This window comes from Macaca thibetana, chromosome 15 (genome assembly GCF_024542745.1).
Source record: "Macaca thibetana thibetana isolate TM-01 chromosome 15, ASM2454274v1, whole genome shotgun sequence".
Classification (NCBI taxonomy): domain Eukaryota; kingdom Metazoa; phylum Chordata; class Mammalia; order Primates; family Cercopithecidae; genus Macaca; species Macaca thibetana.
Window position 1 is genome coordinate 110100328 of NC_065592.1, and position 21119 is coordinate 110121446.

General features: G+C 43.7%; 1 protein-coding gene and 1 long non-coding RNA gene across 5 annotated transcripts in view; one reads left to right on the forward strand and one right to left on the reverse strand.

Moving 5' to 3' along the window:
- The window catches only part of AOPEP (aminopeptidase O (putative)), a 366175-nt gene extending 362587 nt beyond the window's left edge, over nt 1-3588 (reverse strand). The window contains exon 1 of the mRNA XM_050760723.1: nt 3441-3588. The gene's annotated coding sequence lies outside the window, so the exon portion shown is untranslated. The remainder of the gene's footprint in view (nt 1-3440) is intronic.
- Nucleotides 3589-3600: 12 nt separating this feature from the next.
- LOC126938133 (uncharacterized) overlaps nt 3601-21119 on the forward strand; it is a 35357-nt gene continuing 17838 nt past the window's right edge. For 2 of the 4 annotated variants that reach the window (XR_007719964.1, XR_007719965.1), the window contains exons 1-2: nt 3601-4624; nt 8122-8214. This is a non-coding gene — a long non-coding RNA (uncharacterized LOC126938133). Of the gene's footprint in view, nt 4625-8121; nt 13541-21119 lie in introns of those variants that run through there. The other 2 variants (XR_007719963.1, XR_007719962.1) reach the window with 2 other exon arrangements.

Here is a 21119-nt window from a genome sequence, read left to right on the forward strand (position 1 = left end):
TCAACTTGAAACGGCATTCTCTATAGGAGGAAAGCCATCCCTATGCAAACATCAAAAGATGTTCTAACATAATGAAATTTTCACTCATTCTTTCCCAGTATTTTTACTTTGCCACTACAATTAGATTGAACTGGCTCGGCCAGTGGTTCTCAAATTTGAGTGCACACTTAGAACTTCCTGAAGAACTTGTTAAAACACAGACTACGGAGCGCTAAGAATCTGCATTTCTAACAAGTTCCAGTATTAATACTGCTGGTCCAGAGACCAAACTCTGAGAACTGGCTTAATCTAACTCTGGTCTCCTCCCAACCAGTACTATTTAAAATCCACCGTAGACTTCAATGATGCTAAAAACGGCCGCATCTGGCAAATTCTCCAGCCACTTATAGCAGGGCTTCCTGTGGGACTCTTGCTGTTAAGTTATTGAGGAAATTCTCACTACTGAAAACTTGTATGTGGGTGATAAGCAGGCCTTTTCTTGGCAGCTCCAAGTATAAGCTTCCTTATCCCTCCTGCAATTCCTGGCCTCCGTCTGACCTTACAACCCCACTTCCTACCCTGCACCGACCATCTTCTGTCCTTCTCTACAGTAGGAACTATACTTCCCACAACAGGAAAACTGTAGGAAGGGCAGTTTAACTGTTCCTGTCTTAGGCAACTACACTTCCTTCAGCCAGAAAGCAAGACAAGCTCCTCCACCCTAGGATTTATTTGGTAATCATGTCACAGGGCTACAGCTGTGCAGATGAACTCAGCAGGGAACACTGTATCTAGGGGCAAAACAAGGCCGAGTATAAACTCAGAGGATTGCCAAGGCCAGCAAATAAATCAATCAATAAAAATAAATAAATAAGAAGCATTCAGATCTCAATATTTACATCTAGTTCTTTATGGGAATAAATATAGAACACAGATTTCTCCATTCAGAGGTAGATCCAGAATTTATACACTGCAAATGTACAAATTCTCTCTAAATGGTTTTGAATCCACCTCATCAAGGTTTAAAATATGCTGCCAGCACCAGATTCTATGTGGTAAACTGAACATGTATTCAGTTCATCCTTGCCAAGACAAAAGATTTCAACAAATTCCTGAAAATTGAAAAGTATTTGGGATTAAGGTAAGAAAATGCAATTGTTATAGCTTAAATATCTTTAGATCTTCGGGAGCTCAATCATCTTTTAAATGTAAACAGGCAACGGACACTTCATTTGTAGGTCATATTGAAATGAATTAGGAAGTTTTAAAGGTAAGGTTCAACCGTTTATTTTCCTTTGAGATTCCATTTCTTATAAAGGCTAAGATATATACGCCGAAGAAAAAAGTGTAAACCCGGAGAATAAATACAGAACTACACCAATACAGAAGGAACCTAAGGACATGTTTAAAGTGCTTGCCATAAGCTGGTTAAATGTTGCAAATACTGCATAACATTACGATTCGCCATGTGGTGTAAAAAATATGAATTTTGAAAATCATTATAAGAAAATGACTAGGCCAGATGCAGTGGCCCACACTTGTAATCCCTACACTTTGAAGGTCAAGGCAGGTGGATCATTGGAGCCCAGGAGTTCAAGATCAGCCTGAGCAACACGGCGAACCGTCATCTCTACAGAAAACACACAACATTAGCTGAGCATGGTGGTGCACACTCATAGTCCCAGACACCCAGGAGGCTGAGGCAGGAGTGAAGCCTGCACGGAGTCGTGATCCCGCCACCGCCACCGCACTCCAGCCTGGCCCACAGAGTGAGACACTGTCTCGAAAAAAAAAAAAAAGAAAATGACTAAACAGCGTATACAGTAACCATGATATTTCTAGAACCTGAAATACTCTCTTATTAGGAAAGATGTTATGCCGTGTTCCAAAACAAAAAGATTTGTTATAAACTAATAGTCAAAGTCCTTGGGCATCCACTTGCTCAAACCTGACCACTGAAGGCTCTTGATTTGGCCAGACTGTAGACAGCACAGATGCTGCAGAAGGCACACAGACAGCTCTGTGCCACTAGAGAGCAACTGCCAGAATGCAACGCTGCTGCTCCTTAAAGTGTGAAGTTCTTTGATAAAACATAGTCTTCTGTCATGCTTTTGGGTTTATATTCTGTATTTAGTACAAATGTCCATTTTCATGGTCTGGAGAGAACAACCCATTTCTCTTTTGATGTGCCAGATCCTAAACACCAAAACAAATCAGGTCCGTATGCAATCCTGGTCATCACTCTTTCTTGAGGTAATATCTTTTTCTTAGAAACCCTCATATTTAAGGATGTGAATAAGGTAATAAAACACCATTATTAGACACTAATAGGGAATTTACTGCCTATCCTAGGAAATTCCTTGGTAGAAGCCACGTCTCACACCCTATCAAATAGACCAGATTCAGATTCATGAAAAATCTGTATGAGAATCACGTTAAAACTCCAAGGCCTTTTTTGTTTGTTTGTTTGTTTGTTTGCAGTCTCGCTCTGTCGCCCAGGCTGGAGTGCAGTGGCCAGATCTCAGCTCACTGCAAGCTCCGCCTCCCGGGTTCCCGCCATTCTCCTGCCTCAGCCTCCCGAGTAGCTGGGACCACAGGCGCCGCCACCATGCCCGGCTAATTTTTCGTATTTTTAGTAGAGACGGGGTTTCATGGTGTTAGCCAGGATGGTCTCGATCTCCTGACTTCGTGATCCGCCCGCCTCGGCCTCCCAAAGGGGTTATGTTACTTCTTTTGAGGGCTACCTTTGCAAGGCTAATTGTCATCATTGCACGAAAACCCAAAAGAAATCCAGGTACAAGAGGCATTTTATGCAATGCTATTAACTGTTCCATGCAGCTCAAGAGCGGATTGGATCCTAAGTGGATCTTTTATTATCACAATAGACAATCACATTACTGTGCCACCTCCTCCCCGCCCACGCATGCGTTAATGAACAAAACTCCAGACTAACAGGATGAATGTTCTATAGGACACCAAAACTCAAAATTTGTTTGCTCTCAGTAAAGATACTCCGGGGGAAGAAGAAGCGGATGGGTTTCACTGCAAGTGGAAATGAATCGAACTGGAAACTATTCTGCCAGCTTAAGACTGGAGATGAGCCCTGTGGGGCTGGAAGCCGAGACCGGCAGGTGACCGAGGGCCTGCAGGGAAGAGACGGAGGAGGAGGCACCCAGAGGCTGAGAAAGGTCTGTGCTGCAGGGGAGAAGACAGCCAGAGCCCGTGGCCGCCTCTACAGCTGAGGTGGTGAGATGGGACCGCTCCGCCCACTCCCCAGGATGGGTTTCAGCCCCAGGAGTCTGGGAGAACTGAGGAGGGGATGCGGGTCCTCGCTGGTCGAGCAAAAGTGAGGGTAAGGGAGGGTTCCCCGTCGCCTTCAGAACGGAATGGTGCTGTCCCCGCCGCCATCCCGACGCCGGAGGAGAGGAAGGCAGGGACCCCACAGGGAGCGAACAGGTTACCTGTCTCAGCCGCGTCCCACGGGTCACCACTTCCGCAGACTCGGGGTTACTACGGGCTACCCCGGCACGCGCCGGGTGACGTCATCGACACGCGCCCGCGGCCGCATTCGGCCGGGCCCGCCTTCCGCTAAGCCCGCCCCCGTCGGATGAGAGGGCGGGACCGCCCGAGGGAGATCTGCGCAGGCGCGGGGCTGCCGCCGCTGTAGGAGGCGCGAGCAGCCTGGCTTGCCGGGGCGTGTGGAGTTGCCGCGGTACCGTACTATTCCTCATTGCAAAATCTTTATGACACTTAAGAAAAAAATCACCAGCCTGGGCAACCTGGGGAGGCCCCGTCTCTACAAAAAAATTAAAAAATTAGCCGAGTGTGGTGGCGCGCGGCCGTGGTCCCAGCTACTCTGGAGGCTGAGGCCCAGGAGTTCGAGGCCGCAGTGAGCTATGAACGTGCCACTGCACTCCAGCCTGGGCCACAGAGCAAGACCCCGTTTCAAATAAAATAAAAGAAGTTACCGAAATACAGATGTGCAATTTTTATTCCTTAGCCTAGTCTCATCTCTGCTGCATGTGACTGTTGTTCACATATTAATTCCACCACAATTTAAGTTCCTCCTGTGTGCCAGGGAAGCGCCCTTAACAGAAGCTGGGGAAACAACCAGGAACAAGACAGATGCTGTGCCTGCCCTCATGGGGATTACTTTCTAGTTGAGAAAGGAGATACTAAATGGAGAAGGAAAATAAGCTGCTGAGAAATTAAAGGAAGACAGGTGACCTTTTGATTTGAGATGTCAAGAAAGTGCCCTCTGAAGAGGTTCGGTAAACTGAGAGGAAGCCGGCTCTGGAGATACAAGGAAAGAACAGCCAACAGAAGGATCTACATGTGAGCAAGCAACAAGGAAGGAGCAGAATGTGGTGCCTTGAAGAAAAGGAGAAAGTGGGTCGTGGGAAGCACGGAGGATGAGATCAACGAGGCCAGGAGAGTCCCCATCATGCACAGACTCTCTGGGGCCCTGTGAGGGATACGGAGTTTATTCCAAGTGTAATGGGAAACTAGTGAAGAGTTTTCAACACGTGAGTGACAGGATCTCGTTTCGTAGCATCATCACCCTGCTTGCTGCTGTGTATACATGGAACTTTTGAGAAACAATTTAAAAGGATGCAGAGAGAAGAGTTGCTTTTGCAATGAGCAGGTAAGAAATGATAGAGATGGACAAATTTCAGGAATAATTCTGAGGTAGATGTGACAGACTTGGAGATGAGTTTAGATAAGGGAGATAAGGAAAAGTGTGAAAAATGGTTCTTAAATCTGGGACCTAAGCAAATAGCTGGATCATATAGCTAAAACAAGGTTTGTTTCTCCTCCTTTAAAACATGGTTCCTTTGCTTGTTTCCAAGTCAGTCCTCTAGGCTCTCTCACCTCTCTGTCATTCCTCAGTTTCTCTCACTGGCCTCCACTTTCCCTTTTCCTGAGCTCTTTTTTCCCGTGGCTTTCTTATGCTACATCAGAGGCTGCAAACCCCAAAGCCTACAGCAGCTGGGCAGTTAACACAAAGGAGTGAAGCCCAGGGATAGAGACTGTGGTGATCTGGAGCTCATGGTCCCTACCACAGCTCTGTTGATTTTTGGCAATAAGGAATGCTCACCCAGTTGTGTCAGATCCTCTCTTTAAAAGACAATCGAGGGCCGGGTGCAGTGACTCACACCTGTAATCCTAGCACTTTGGGAGGCGGAGGCAGGTGGATCACCTAAGGTCGGGAGTTCAAGACCACCCTGGCCAAAATGGTGAAACCCTGTCTCTACTAAAAATACAAAAATTAGCTGGGCGTGGTGGTGCATGCCTGTAATCCCAGCTACTTGGGAGGCTGAGGCAGGAGAATCGTTTGAACACAGAGGTGAAGCTTGCAGTGAGCTGAGATCGTGTCATTGCATTCCAGCCTGGGCAACAGGGCAAGACTCTGTCTCAAAAAAAAAAAAAAAAAAAAAAAAAAATCGTATTGAAATATCCAGATTCCACTTAAACATCCAGCTAGCATTTAAAAACCTGAACTCATCCTCTATCCCTACCCCCAAACCTGACCTACTCATGTATTTTTGTCTGAGTTAATAGCATCAATATCCACGCAGTCACCCAATCCTGAAATCCAGGATCATCCTAGACTTGTCCCTCTTTGTCATCCCACAGTCCAATCAGTATTTATCACACCTGCTCATCACCTCCATCCTTAGTACCTCTTGCACTTGCCCAAGGCTTCATCTTTCTTGGGGAACTTCAGTCTTCTCGCTTATAAAATGAGAAGATTGAACTAGATGATTCCTACAATGTATTCATTTCTGTCTTTATAGCCTCCAAACATGTCAGAATAGTTGCCTGGAATTTGGGGTTTTATCTCATTGGGTTTTTGGTGTTGTTATTTTGCCTGGCTATTGTAATGCCAAGGATATTGTGACCAGGTTGACAGGGAAAACTGGACTTGATAGAAATAAATACAAAATGAAATTAACAGTGGCCAAAACTGAGCACAATTTAGTTATAAAGTTAAAACTGACTGAACAATAACTGCTGATTGGTAACATTGAAAACTGGAAAAATTGAGAAAACCAGACATGGTAAAATTGTCACTTATTTAAAACTGATGGAAAAAAATCAATCAAATTTTTTGGACGAGATTTAGATCTACAAAGTTTGAGCAGAAAAACAATTGGTCTTGGTTAATTCACCACAAAAGAAAACTCATAATGTCAGAAACTCTAATGACTATAATTAGTCATGAAGACGAAAAATAATGCTAAATTGTAACTTCAATGGGAAGCTTACATATAAAAGAACTGGAAATGATTTCAGTGAAAATAATTTCAGTGAAGTAGAAAAATGAGAAACAGTTATATAAATGTTATATAACTGTATGTAATATAAAATGTAAAACATAAAATATTAAAATGAATTTTTTATAAATTTACAAAATGAAATTTGCTCCAGGACATGCTTTGATTGATGCAAATCTAATTTGGATTTAAATGTTTGTGTTTATATATACGAAATCAACACCTCAGGGAGTCAAAGTGACATGAGTCAACATCTTGTATTCATTTGGTTACTCCTGAGAATACTAAGTGTTCCACTTGCAAAACTTATATTGATGAGTATTCATGTCGCAAGCAGAGATATACCCCTAAGGTCTGTTCTTAGGGACATGTACTCCCTAGTGGATATGATTCTCATTAATGGGCTGAGATACGATTCTCATTAATGATGTTTTTTCCCTCTGATGCTGTCAGCTCCATGAAATCTACTCATATCCTCATTGAGATTTAGTGCCTTGGAGTAAAGTTCAAAAGAATTTCTGACAGAATTAGCTCAGATGAACTAAGTTCAACAGAGGAGAGGATGACAGAGATTGCTGGTCGGTCCTCAATATCGACTTGTTGTTTTGCTATTGTTGTTTCATAATACTAGAACCTTCACATTCTAGGTAATAGAATATCTTTATCTAATTCTAACATGGCCACCCAGAAGACCAGGAGAAAGACAACATTTTTCAGCCTCCCTTTCAGCTCGCTGTGGCCCTGTGACTATGCACTGGGTAACGGCTATAAGAGAAAGTATCACGTAGCAAGGTGTGGCAACCATCCTTACCAAACAGATAAGACAAAAGTTTGTCTTCTTTTCTTTCCATCTCCCTTCCTTTTGATTGAAATGCAGATGTATTGGCTTGTCTAAGTAGCCATTTTAGATCATAATTCAACCCTCAGAGCATTAGAGGAAAGCAGCAAGATAGAAAGAGTTGGGTCCCTAAGGACTTTGTGGACAGAGCTACCACATAAGTTGCACTTTAACCAAGATAAATAAGCTGCTCTTTCATTTAAGTCACTTTATTTTGGGTGTTGTGTCTTCCACCAAATCTAATTCTAACTGAATCTAACTGAAGGACTAGAAGTCAAAAGAAGAATACACAGTAAAGACATTTGCAAATTTCACCCAGACTGAAACTGTCTTTGCAAAGATTACGACAGTGGAAGAAATCTAGCATGGTTGACTCCATCTTGCTTCCAGCCTCAAAGGCTGGCTGTCTTCGCGCACTCCTGGGTGTAGGCCAAGCTAACCATGGGAGGAATTCATAGTGTAGCTTTGAAGCAAAGATGATAACAGTCCCTCCCTCAAAGTCCTCAGCCTCCCAAAGTGCTGAGATTACAGTCGTGAGCCACCACGCCCCACCAAATCATACTTATTTTTGACTCTGCCACTATCTATATGACTCCAGCAACTCACTCGACTTCTCTGAGCTTACATTTTTCTCATGTGTAATGAGAGAATGTCTCTAAATGATTTTATGGAATGTGGGAGGGTTGAAAATTTCAAATTTCTACTCTTATAACTACTCCTATATACAAAACATAGTTGCATAAGCCTTTAAGCTCTTAGAAGAATTTCCTTAAGGATAAGGAAATTTGTCTGAAGCCTGTCTGCCAGGTTTCTGACTCACTTAAATGTCACGATGGTCTGGCCACATGATATGGTTTGGCTCTGTATTCCCACCCAGATCTCATCTCAAATTGTAATCACCACATGTGGAGGGAGGGAGGTGACTGGCAGAGCAGCATGGAGGGAAACCGCCCCCCGTGCTGATAGTGAATGAGTTCTCACGAGATCTGCTGGTTTTATGAGCGTTTGACAGTTCCTGCTTCACAGGTTCTCTTCCCTGCTGAGTTGTGAAGAAGGCACCTGCTTCCTCTTACACCGTGATTGTTAAGTTTCCTGAGGCCTCCCCAGCCTTGCAGAACTGTGAGTCAATTACACCTCCTTCCTTTATAAAGTACCCAGTCTCAAGTATTTCTTTATAGCAGTGTGAAAATGGGCTAATACCCCACATGTCATACCAAAGGGAGTGAGCCTGTTCAAACCTCACTTCGGTTTGCATGTCATTATCTCCTACAATGGGAACTGTTGCAAAAAAAACTTCTCTCCAAAACTCACTGTGGGTTGATGAGAGACAAGTGGGATGAATGTGTCAAAATAGAAATGCAGGATTTGAAATATTTGCAAGTTTCTGGGAGAAAAATCCTACTAGAGTAGGATGGGCGGTAAATGAAAGTCGAATACAGCCATGAGCTACAAGTCATCTCAGTGACTTGGTCAAAATGGGTTGGAGAGATTACTGTAGATTCTATATACAGCCATACAGCAGTTTGGGCTACAGGTTCTATCACTGTGGAGAGTATTGGTGGCTGATGCAAGAAGTAAACAAGGAGAAAAACCTCGCTCAAAGGGACCGAGTCATTTCCAAGGGCACTGAGACTGAAAATGATGTTCTTTTTACTAAAAAGTAAAAAATAAGAGACATAAGGAGATGTCAACGTATTATTGCCAAAGAGGATGGAATGTCATGATTCCCAGGAAGAAAGAAAGTGGTATTCACAATGAAATCTTTGTTTATACTTGGGAAGGAGGCAACAACAATTTTCAGAGGATTCTAATGAAATTAAACACCAGGGGGCTGGGCGCGGTGGCTCACGCCTGGAATCCCAGCACTTTGGGAGGCTGAGGTGGGCGGATCACAAGGTCAAGAGATGAAGCCCATCCTGGCCAACATGTTGAAACCCCGTCTCTACTAAAAATACAAAAATTAGCTGGGCGTGGTGGCGGGCACCTGTAATCCCAGCTACTCAGGAGACTAAGGCGGGAGAATCGCTTGAACCCAGGAGGCAGAGGTAGCAGTGAGCTGGGATTGTGCCACTGTACTCCAGCCTGGCGACAGAGCGAGACTCCGTCTCAAAAATAAAAAAAGAAAGTAAACACTAGAGTGGTTCAGCCGTGGGTGGCACAAAACCTCTGGCTTCCGAGAAAAAGAATCTAGTCCCTTTACCCCAATCTCTGGTCTATCTTTTCTTCTCTAACACTAGTGAGCTTTGTGAGAATGAGTGTGTGTAAGATTTAGCATTAACATATTCTTGCTAATTACATGTGTATCATTACATTCTTTTTTTTTTTTTCAGCAACTTTGAGTGCTTCTATGTATTAGGTGTATTTCTGGGCTCTGGGGACACAAAGATGGAAAAAATGTGTCCCTGACATCAAAAAACTCCAGTCTACTGTGGAAATAAAAGTAGTTTATTGCATTAGCAATCAGAGCCCTAGACTTTGCCCTATATAGGTACCAAATAGCAAAGCTAGGATGGCAAGAAGAGAAAAAGCAACCAAGAAATGGAGATAAAATTGGGGAGGGGAGATGGATGTTGAGAAACCAAGAAGGCTGGAAACAAAGTAGAGTGGATGAGGTCAAAGGGAGATAGATGGCCTGGGGTATCCCTAGGATAGTCTTTCTGGTGGGCAGAATGGGAGAGGGAAATGTGGATTTGCTCGCTTCAGACTAACATGGAACAGCTGGCCTCAACACTGGGCACTGCCTTGCCTCTTGAAGGTGCTCAGTGCATATTTATCTATTTATTGAAAGAATGGGTGAATGAAACGTAAGACTCGGTCAGTCGCGGTGGCTCACGCCTGTAATTCCAGCACTTTGGGAGGCCCATGCAAGTGGAACACCTGAGGTCAGGAGTTCAAGACCAGCCAGGCCAACATGGTGAAACCCTGTCTCTACTGAAAATACAAAAGAATCAACTGGGCATGGTGACATGTGCCTGTAGTCCCAGCTACTCGGGAGGCTGAGGCAGGAGAATCACTTAAACCCGGGAGTTGGATGTTGCAGTAAGCCAAGATCGTGCCACTGCATGCCATCCTGGGCAACATCTCAAAAGAAAAGCGAGACTCCATCTCAAAAAAAAAGAAGAAGAAGAAGCGTAAGACTCCTGTGTGACTTCTGTTCTCATGTTCTTGGGAGACAGAAAAGCAGACACATGAAAAGAAAAATGTTTCCCACGGGTGGAACTAATGGGAAGCTTATTCTATCTAAACCTAGACATTGAGCCAGTACAGAACAGTATAATTTTTCACCCAAGCATAAACCCAACAGCATAGCTTTGGGAAGACCCAAGCAAAACTGTCTTTGGTGGGCCCCTTCACAAGGGACTGAGTCCCAGCAACACAGGCACTTACCTTATAGGAGGAATCCTCCTGGACATACTTGTGCAAATGGAAGCACGTTGTCCTGACCACCAATGGCAGTGTTGGAAACAGACAGGATCGGGGTACATTTGCCCACTAGAAGCCCAGTGATTTCACAAACGGTAGCAAAAACTTGCTGTTTGTCCCAACCTAGAGAGACATTACTCCTAAGAACCTGTGGGATTCATCTGGACTGAGGCTTTTCAAAAGTCACTGAACTTTTCTAATTCCATCACTGCCAGTAACAGCAATGTTTTGTTTTGTTTTGTTTTGTTTTGTTTTGTTTTGTTTTGAGATGGAGTCTCACTCTGTCACCCGGGCTGGAGTGCAGTGGTATGATCTCAGCTCACTGCAACCTTCGCCTCCTGGGTTCAAGCAGTTCTCCTGCCTTACCCTCCTGAGTAGCTGGGACTACAGGCACGCACCACCACACCTGGCTAATTTTTTTTACTTTTGGTAGAGACAGGGTTTCACCATCTTGGCCAGTCTGGTCTCCAATTCCTGATCTTGTGATCTACCCACCTCGGCCTTCCAAAGTGCTGGGATTACAGGCGTGAGCCACCACGCCCAGCCACAGCAATGTTTTAAAGATTCTGACTCTAATCCCTACTTAAAATATAAACACTTCCACACAAGGATTGAAAAACGCTCATCTCTTGTCTTACAAAAGGTTACCACTGGTTGGATGTTTGTATTAGTTGGGACTCTGGTTTCAAAAATCATGTAAGTTAAAAATGGGAAATTATTATAAAAATGCAGCGGTGACTCAGAGACCAAGAGCAGGAATGTAGCTGGGTCAAAGGAACCCTGGGAGCCTGCAGAACTCTTTTCCCCTTCTCTGTCTTCTACTTTCAGGCATTTCTGCTTCACTATCCTTTCTTCCTAGATGGACTTTCCTTGAATCTATAGCCATGCATTGGGCAAGGATGGTTATCTCAGAATCCCCAAGTTTATATCTCTTCCTTCTAAGGGGTACCAGATCTCTTAATTCCAATTCCAAATTACTGAGAGAAAAGGAATATATTTAAGACCATTTTAGGTCAAGTGTCTGCCCCTAATTCAATCAGCTATGGCCCGGGGGCAGGTCACATGACACAACTTTGGCTTCTGAGTACCTTTCTTTAGAAGGGGGTGGAGGAGAGGGTGTTTCCTAAGTCTGACATTTTATTGCCAGGAGCATGAAAATACCCCATCCAGCAGATGAAGCACATTCTCATGCTCATCCTGCAGAATTTCTGGGTGACTGGTGGCATCTCCGGCGGTGATACGAGGATGCGGGCTGATGGAGAGGACAGCGATACATCTCAGCAGCTTGACACATCACTGCCTCCTTCCCTCTCCCACATCCCTGGAAAAGCTTAAAGTCTGCAGATTACCAGATGGGACCCCAGGTTAAATTCCTGCATACTCCCTGGGTGTGTATAGCTGCACCATTTGGTGCAAGAATGACTCTAGCAAAGTAGTTTCAGTGAGGTTTCTTGTGCCAAGCCCTATTTTACTACTGTTGCCAGAAAAGTAATGTGATGACTGACTTCATAAAGAGGCATTGGGATTAGAGTTGGGGCTACTTATATGTTCTTTGTCCTGAACTTTTTTTTTTAATTATTTCTTAATTTTTTTTTGAGACGGAGTCTTGCTCTGTCACCCAGGCTGGAGTGAGTGGCACAATCTCAGCTCACTGCAAGCTCCGCCTCCTGGGTTCACGCCATTCTCCTGCCTCAGCCTCCCGAGTAGCTGGGACTACAGGCGCCGTCACCTTGCCCGGCTAGTTTTTTTTTGTATTTTTTTTTTAGCAGAGACGGGGTTTCACCGTGTTAGCCAGGATGGTCTCGATCTCCTGACCTCGTGATCCGCCCATCTCGGCCTCCCAAAGTGCTGGGATTACAGGCTTGAGCCACCGCGCCCAGCCTTGGTTTCTTTTAAATCATTAAAACCTAATTTGAGGGGAAAGCATCCTTTATTCTCAAGAAATGAAAAGATGAAATCAGTCGAGGAGAATTATATGCCTCCCCTCCTTCTGTATTTACCTCTAGCCTTTTCAGAGGAAGGAACCCTCTGATAAAGTCGCGTGTGGGATGAGATGAACATTCCCCGACATTCTCGTCACCAGTGTTTATACCTTTTTAAAAACCATGTAGCTCCTTATTGCCAGCTGAGCTTTAGAGAGCAGGAGTCTCACTGTGAAGTCGCCCTGGAGAGGCTCCTGCGAGATTCTTTTGAACACAGAAAAAAAAAAAACCATGTATGTGTTTCTCCAGAATGTCTCCAGTTTTCCATCAGTGCTTTTGGTTTTTGTTCAGAGAACTTGTTAGTACAGTTCTGTATTTTCTTTTGAATGAATTCAAAGAAGAGCAGACATTACTAAATCATTTCATTGATGGAAATGTACCCAGAAGAGGCGTGTGGCCGAAGAGCCAGTGACCGTGACAACTTTGAGGAGAAGTAGCATCTGTAAAGATAATACATATGTAAGAGGAATTTCAAGCATTAAACAATGTCTTCCTACATGAATAATGAATGAATAAGGATACGATTATGGAACTACTTTTGATGCAATAATTAAGGCAGAATAAATGGTTTCTTCCTCGTGCTGTAGAAGTGAGTAAGGAGTTATCTTCTTTCCCCTTCCCAAGAAGTCCTCCTGTTCTGCCTGATTGTTCCCTGGCCTAGGAATGGATTTTGTGTTGAAAAGCCAAAGCGTAAGGCAGCTGGAAATCAGCTCTCTACCGTCCAACAAGGAGAATGGATGACGGGAGGACGGGAGTAGTCGAGGCGTAGCTGGCCAAGCAGGGAGAGCAGTGGAAACCTTATCCTGCAGAGGGGCGATTACAGCAGTGGAAGGTCAGATCAGCCTGTGGAAATGAGGGCTGAGGAGCATTCCAAGAGGGATAATGTATGCAAAGATCCTGTGGCCTATAGATGCATGGTACATACAAGGAACTTACATAAGAGAGGAGGAGCAAAGCAGGACAGAAGGTTTGCAGGACCAGGCTCTACAGAGTCTGTTAGCTGGTGTTAAAGATGCTGGTCTTTTTCTTGAGAACAATGAGTTTGAAGCGGGGGAAAGAGACAATCCTATTTGCCTCACAGGCATTTTAGCTTTATAAATGATGGATTATGATTTCTACTGTATACAGCAATTCAATAAAGAAGGTACAAAGCAGCCTCATGGAAATAGCTTGGAGGAAGCTCAGCAGCCCTATAATCGTTGTCAGCCACCCCAAATGAGCATACATTCTTTCCCCAGACAAAAAGAGCAGTGCAGGTATTGTGGAAACACAGCTTTTGCACAAGCCCTTAAGCACCCCATCCTAACACCTGGCCCCACCCATATTCCCCTAGGCCCCGGGAGGCCACCTCCAGACAGTCGTCTTCTGTGCCCACCAGCTTCCTGTTTACCGCTCCCTGAGAACATTCTCTGGCCACTGGCGTCTGTTTGACCTGTGCAGAGAGGTTTCATCTCATAGAAGTGACACTCAGCCAAGAAGGACGGGAGTTGGCAGATTAAGCCCAGCTTCCTCGCCCCTCTCTCAAATGACTCTGAGTTATTTTTCACAAAATCTCTCAGAGGGTCCCCAGCAGCATGGAGCCTCGATTGCCCACAGAAGTAACCTGACCATTAATTTACCCTTTATTGCTTTTTCTCCCTTCCCTACACATATTCCCTAACTCTCTCTTAGTGCTTCCTGGGTCAACTTCTATATAAATTACTTGCACCTAAATTCTTGTCTCAGAGTCTGCTTTTGGGAGGACCCAAACCAAGACAGCTCTTAACCAATATAGTCTACTGCCTCTCTTAATAGTCACTGGAAATTTTCCCAAAAAATTCCCCCCGCCCCTTTTTTTTTTTTTTTTTTTTTTTGAGTCAGAGTCTCATTCTGTTGCCCAGGCTGGAGTGCAGTGATGCAATATTGGCTCACTGCAGTCTCGACCTGCTGGGCTCAAGCGAAACTCCCACCTCAGCCTCCCAAGTAGCTGGGACTAGAGGCACACACTACCACACCCAGCTAATATTTTGTATTTTTTGTAGAGATAGGGTCTCATCATGTTGCCCAGGCTGGTTTCAAACTCCTGGGCTCGCCAATCCGCCCACTGGGATTATAAGCATGAGCCACTGCACCTGGCTATATTCCCTTATTATCACATCAATTTAACGAGCATTTGATGGGTACATGGCCCTGTACCTGTAGGTACAAAGGAGCAACTTATGACACCTATTTGGTCCATGACTTTGGTCAGAAGGTAAGAACTCTTCAAAGAGTGAAGAAGGAATAAATGGCTGGGCGGGTGGCTCACACCTGTAATCCCAGCACTCTGGGAGGCCGGGCGCAGTGGCTCACACCTGTGATCCCAGCACTCTGGGAGGCCGAGGCAGGTGGATCACGAGGTCAGAAATTTGAGACAATCCTGGCCAACATGGTGAAACCCCGTCTCTACTAAAAATACAAAACTTAGTCAGACGTGGGGGTAGTGCCTATAGTCCCAGCTACTGGGAAGGCTGAGGCAGGAAAATCACTTGAATCCAGGAGGCAGAGGTTGCAGTGAGCCAAGATCGCTCCACTGCACTCCAGCCTGGGTGACAGAGCGAGACTCCGTCTCAAAAGAAAAAAAAAGGAAGAAATGATGGAAAGAGAAAAACAGTTTTGTATGTAGGTAGCCCTTTGCAGGGTTATAATAGAGCAATAGCACTTATATCCTAAAATATTGCTCTTCACTCTTATTCCAGGATATTAAATGTCTCCAACAGGGAAAATAATGTCATGCCATTAAGAATTAATAATATACATGTTTTGATGACATTACCCTATTAATTCTAGTTCTATCTTAGTTGAACACAAATGCTGTTCAGTGTTTGGATGATTTATCAAGATATGAAGTAAAGCTTTGCCAAATCTCTAGCTACAGTCATAAATAATTTTCACATTTTCAGTTTAAGGGGCTGAGGCAGGAGAATCGCTTGAACCTGGGAGGCGGAGGTTGCAGTGAGCTGAGATTGCGCCACTGCACTCCAGCCTGGGCGACAGAGTGAGACTCTGTTTAAAAAAACAAATGCCATAATACTGGCAAACTTCTCATGGGTGAACTTTATGCCTCAGATTATATATATATTATATATATTGTATATATTATCTATTTTATATATTATATAATCCAATTGAAAATGGGCAAAATATCTAAATAGACATTTTTCAAAAGAAGACATACAAATGGCCAACAGAAATATGAAAAAAATGCTCAATGTCATTAATCAGAGAAATGCAAATCAAAACTGCAATATATATTATATATTATACATTATATATTCTGTATTATATAATATAGAATCTATATTCTATGTTCTGTATTACATAATATATATAATGTTATATATAATATATATAATGTAATTTTTATATATGTGTGTGTGTGTATATATATATATTTTTTTTTAAACAGAGTCTTGCTCTGTCGCCCGGGCTGGAGTGTAGTGGCACAATCTCAGCTCACTGCAAGTTCCACTTCCCAGTTTCACGCCATTCTCCTGCCTCAGCCTCCTGAGTAGCTGGGACTACAGGCACCCGCCACCACGCCCAGCTAATTTTTTGTATTTTTTTTTAGTAGAGACGGGGTTTCACCGTGTTAGCCAGGATGGTCTCGATCTCCTGACCTCATGATCCGCCCGTCTCGGCCTCCCAAAGTGCTGGGATTACAGGCGTGAGCCACTGTGACCAGCTGCCTCAAATTATATTTTGAGCATGAACTCGAATCTTTAAAAGTGGCATACATTTCATGGCTTTTTAAAAAGTGTAAGTCCCTAAATCTAAGACCTGAAACTATGAAACTGCTAAAAGAAAACACTGGAGAAACTCTCTAGGACATTGGTCTGTCTGATCAAAGATTTCTTGAGTAATACCTCAAAAGTTTAGGCAACCAAAGCAGAATTGGACAGACGGGATCACATTGAGCTAAACAGCTTCGGCACAGCGTAGGAGACAATCAACAAAGTGAAGAGACAACCCACAGAATGGGGGAAATTGTTTGCAAACTACCTATCCGACAAGGAATTAAAAACCAGAATATGTGAAGAGCTAAAACCACTCAATAGGGCAAAAAATCAAATAATCCAATTTAAAATGGGCAAAATATCTAGACATTTTTCAAAAGAAGACATACAAATGGCCAACAGAAATATGAAAAAAATGCTCAATGTCATTAATCAGAGAAATGTAAATCAAAACTGCAATGAGATACTATCTTACCCCAGTTAAAATGGCTTGTACTCAAAAGACAAAAAATAACAAATGCTGTCTGGGATATGGAGAAAAGGGAGCCCTCATTGTACACTGTTGGTGGGAATGTGAATTAGTACAGCCACTATAGAGAACAGTATGGAAGCTCCTCATGAAACTAATAGAACTAGCATGTGATCCAGCAATGCCACTGTTAGGTATATGCCCAAAAGAAAGGAAATCAGTATATCAAAGAGATGTCTGCACTATCATGTTTACTGCAGTGCTATTCACAATAGCCAGGATTTGGAATCAACCTAAGTGTCCATCAGCACATAAGTGGGTAAAGAAAACTAGGTACATATGGCCGGGCGCGGTGGCTCACGCTTGTAATCCCAGCACTTTCGGAGGCTGAGGTGGGCACATCACGAGGTCAGGAGATTGAGATCATCCTGGCTAACACGGTGAAACCTGTCTCTACTAAAAATACAGAAAATTAGCTGGGCGTGGTGGTGAGTGCCTGTAGTCCCAGCTACTTGGGAGGCTGAGGCAGGAGAATAGCATGAACCCAGGAGGCGGAGGTTGCAGTGAGCCAAGATTGTGCCACTGCACTCCAGCAGCTTGGGCGACAAAGCAAGACTCTGTCTCAAAAAAAAAAAAGAAAAAGAAAAGAAAAAGAAAACTAGGTATATATGCACGATGGACTACTATTCAGCCGTAAAAAAGAACAACATGGATGGAACTGGAGGATATTATGTTAAGGCACAGAAAGACAAATATCACATATTCTAACTCATATGTGGGAGCTAAAAATTAAAGTAATTGAACTCATGGAGATAGAGAGTAGAATAATGGCTACCAGAGGCTGGGAAGGATAGTGGGGAGGAAGGGAAAAGTGGGGACAGTTAATAGATGCAAAAATATAGTTAGATAGGATAAGTAAAGTTCAGTATTTGATAGCACAACAGGGTGACTATAGTCAATGATAATGTATTATATATTTTAAAATAACTAAAAGACTATGACTGGAATGTTCCTGACACAAATAAATGATAAATGCTTGAAGTGATGGATACCCCGTTTACCCTGGTGTCATTACAACACATAATGCTTGTATGAAAACAAATTAACTTCAAAAAAGGTGTAAGTCCCATGACATGATATAGAATCGTACCTGAATCTTTCATGATAATCTTTCACAGGGTTTGCAAATCTACTTTGTTTTGCTAGACACAGTGAGGATGACCTTAGTTGTGGTTTTTTTTTTTTTTTTTTTTTGAGACGGAGTCTCGCTCTGTCGCCCAGGCTGGAGTGCAGTGGTGCAATCTTGGCTCACTGCAACCTCCGTCTCCTGGGTTCAAGCGATTTTCCTGCCTCAGCCTCCTGAGTAGCTGGGACTACAGGCCCGCACTACCACGCCTGGCTAATTTTCTATTTTTAGAAGAGACGGGGTTTCACCGTGTTAGTCAAGATGGTCTTGATCTCTTGACCTCGTGATCCAGCCTCGGCCTCCCGAAGTGCTGGGATTACAGGTGTGAGCCACCACGCCCGGCTGACTTAAGGAACTGTCTTAAGGAATGCCAGATGACTTGGCTTAAGCCATCCCAATTTCCAGAAAGAAGTAAAGTTACTTCGCAGTTGATTGACGATACTTTACTATTTCAGTTTTGAATTTCTATGATTTCTGAGCTTTGTGAAGATAAGCCCCATAGCTTAGTGAGAACAACATTTCTGTGATTCCATCTATAGTGAACACTGAACTCTGGGAGGTCCCAGCACGTTGCCACCCCTCCTCGTGTGCCGAGGTCCAAGGATTCTGAGGAGAGGACATGAAAGCCAAATAATTCTCTTCTCCAGAATTCTCAGGACATGGGGCAGTTTTTTTGTTTTTTGTTTTATTATCATTATTATTATTATTATTTTTGAGACAGTCTCGCTCTGTCGCCAGGCTGGAGTGCAGTGGTGCGATCTCGACTCACCTCCTGGATTCAAGTGATTCTCCTGCCTCAGCCTCCTGAGTAGCTGGGACTACAGGCAGCGCCACCATGCCCAGCTAATTTTTGTATTTTTAGTAGAGATGGGGTTTCAGCATGTTGGACAGGATGGTCTCGATCTCTTGACCTCGTGATCCGCCTGCCTTGGCCTCCCAAAGTGCTGGCATTACAGGCTTGAGCAACCCCGCCCAGTCTGGGCAGGTTTTTTTAGGCACCCAGCAGTGGAAGGAAACTGTTGTCATCTCAAATTACCCCAAAATACCGATTGTAAGACAGTCTTCGGGACGTTTAGTGTCCAGTGAGGATTCATCACTTGCACTCACTCTGGGGACACTTTTCTGGAATTAATTTACACTGCAGCAAACCTGGGGCTTAACAGGTACTGAGGGGTCACACAGAGGCATAGCATGAAAGGCATGCTGGGACAAGGAGCACAGAATCGGTGGTCCCAAGTCAGTCTACCAACCTCTCCAAGAAATCCCAGATCTTTGTGAGAGGTGAAGCCAGCTGGAGTTGCTGGCTCCAGTGGGACTTGGAGAACTTTTCTGTCTAGCTAGAGGACTGTAAATGCACCAATCAGTGCTCCGTGTCTACCTAAAGGATTGTAAATGCACCAATCAGCACTCTTTAAAAAATGCACCAATCAGTGCTCTGTGTCTAGCTAAAGGATTGTAAATGCACCAATCAGCGCTCTGTGTCTAGCTAAAGGATTGTAAATGCACCAATCAGCGCTGTGTGTCTAGCTAAAGGATTGTAAATGCACCAATCAGCACTTTGTAAAATGGACCAATCAGCAGGACTTGGGCAGGGACAAATAAGGGAAAAAAAGTTGGCCACCTCAGTCAGCAGCAGCAACCCACTGGGATCCTCTTCCAGCTGTGGAAGCTTTGTTCTTTCGCTCTTCAGAATAAATCTTGCTGCTGCTCACTCTTTGGGTTCGTGACACCTGTAAGAGCTGTAACACCACGAAAGTCCACAGGTTCATTCTTGAAGTCAGTGAGACCAAGAATCCACCAGAAGGAACCAACTCCAGACACAGTTGGAGGCAAAAGGTGGTGGTAGGAAAGAAGAGAAAAAGGGGCAATTTGTGGAGGTGCTTGAGAGAGAGAGGCATTGAGAGATCCAAAGAAAAATTTTTCTGTTGACATTGTATTAAACTGGTGGACATTCCAAGAAAGAAACTGCAACTGATCATAGTTCAAACTTTCAAACAATGGAAGAGGAGTGAGTAACTTTGCACTGGGTGATGAAAACCTGTGTAGGTGAGGGCCGGGCGCGGTGGCTCACGCCTGTAATCCCAGCACTTTGGGAGGCCGAGGCGGGAGGATCACAAGGTCAGGAGATCGAGACCATCCTGGCTAACATGGTGAAAACCCGTCTGTACTAAAAATACAAAAAAAAAGTAACCTGGTGTGGTGGCGGCACCTGTAGTCCCAGCTACTCCGGAGGCTGAGGCAGGAGAATGGCGGGAACCCAGGAGGCAGAGCTTGCAGTGAGCTGAGATCGCGCCACTCACTCCATCCTGGGCCACAGAGCGAGACTCCGTCCCAAAAAAAAAAAGCAGGGTTTTTTTTTTTTAATTGTAAACCACATAAATTAGAAACTAACATTTCTCAATTTACATTGTTCTTTCCATGAACTTTTTCTGATATTTTGTTCTTTTGACAATACAATAATGCTTTTAATAGTTACAAAAACAGTCCACCCGTCTTCCACTGTGAAGCTGCCTGAGTGAAGTAACCATTTTCCTTTCTCCTTCACCCACATAACAGCATGCTTATGAGTCAGCACTTAATTTTTTAACGGCTTTATCAAGATATGACTAACATGCAATAAACCGAAAATATGTAAAGTGTAAAATTTTATATTTTTTGACATTGTGTACACCTGTGATGTCCCATCACCACCTCAGACAGTTTTTTATGTCCCTTGGTAATCCCTTTCTCACACCCCTCCAACTCCCTAGGAAACCACTGATATTTTCTGGCACTATTGGTTAAGTGTGCATTTTCTAGAATTTCATATAAATGGAATCCTGAAATATATATTTATTCTTGGTCTGACTTATTTGACAGCATAATTATTCTGAGGTTTGTCCATGTTGTAGGATGTACCAATGGTGTATTCCTTTTCATTGCTAAGTAGAATTCCATTGTATGGAGGTACAATAATTTGTCTATTCACCTATTGATGGACATTTGGTTTTTTTCCTGTTTTTAGCTATTAGAAATAAAACTTTTTATGCATAAATATTTGTGTGGACATATTTTCATTTCTCTTTGGTAAATACCTTGGAGTTGAATGGCCGGATATATGTTTAACTTTGTAAGGAACTGCTAGACTTTTCCAAAGGGGTCGGACCTTTTTAAATGCCCGGCAACAGTGTGTAAGAGTTCCAGCTCCTCCACATCCTCACTAGCATTTG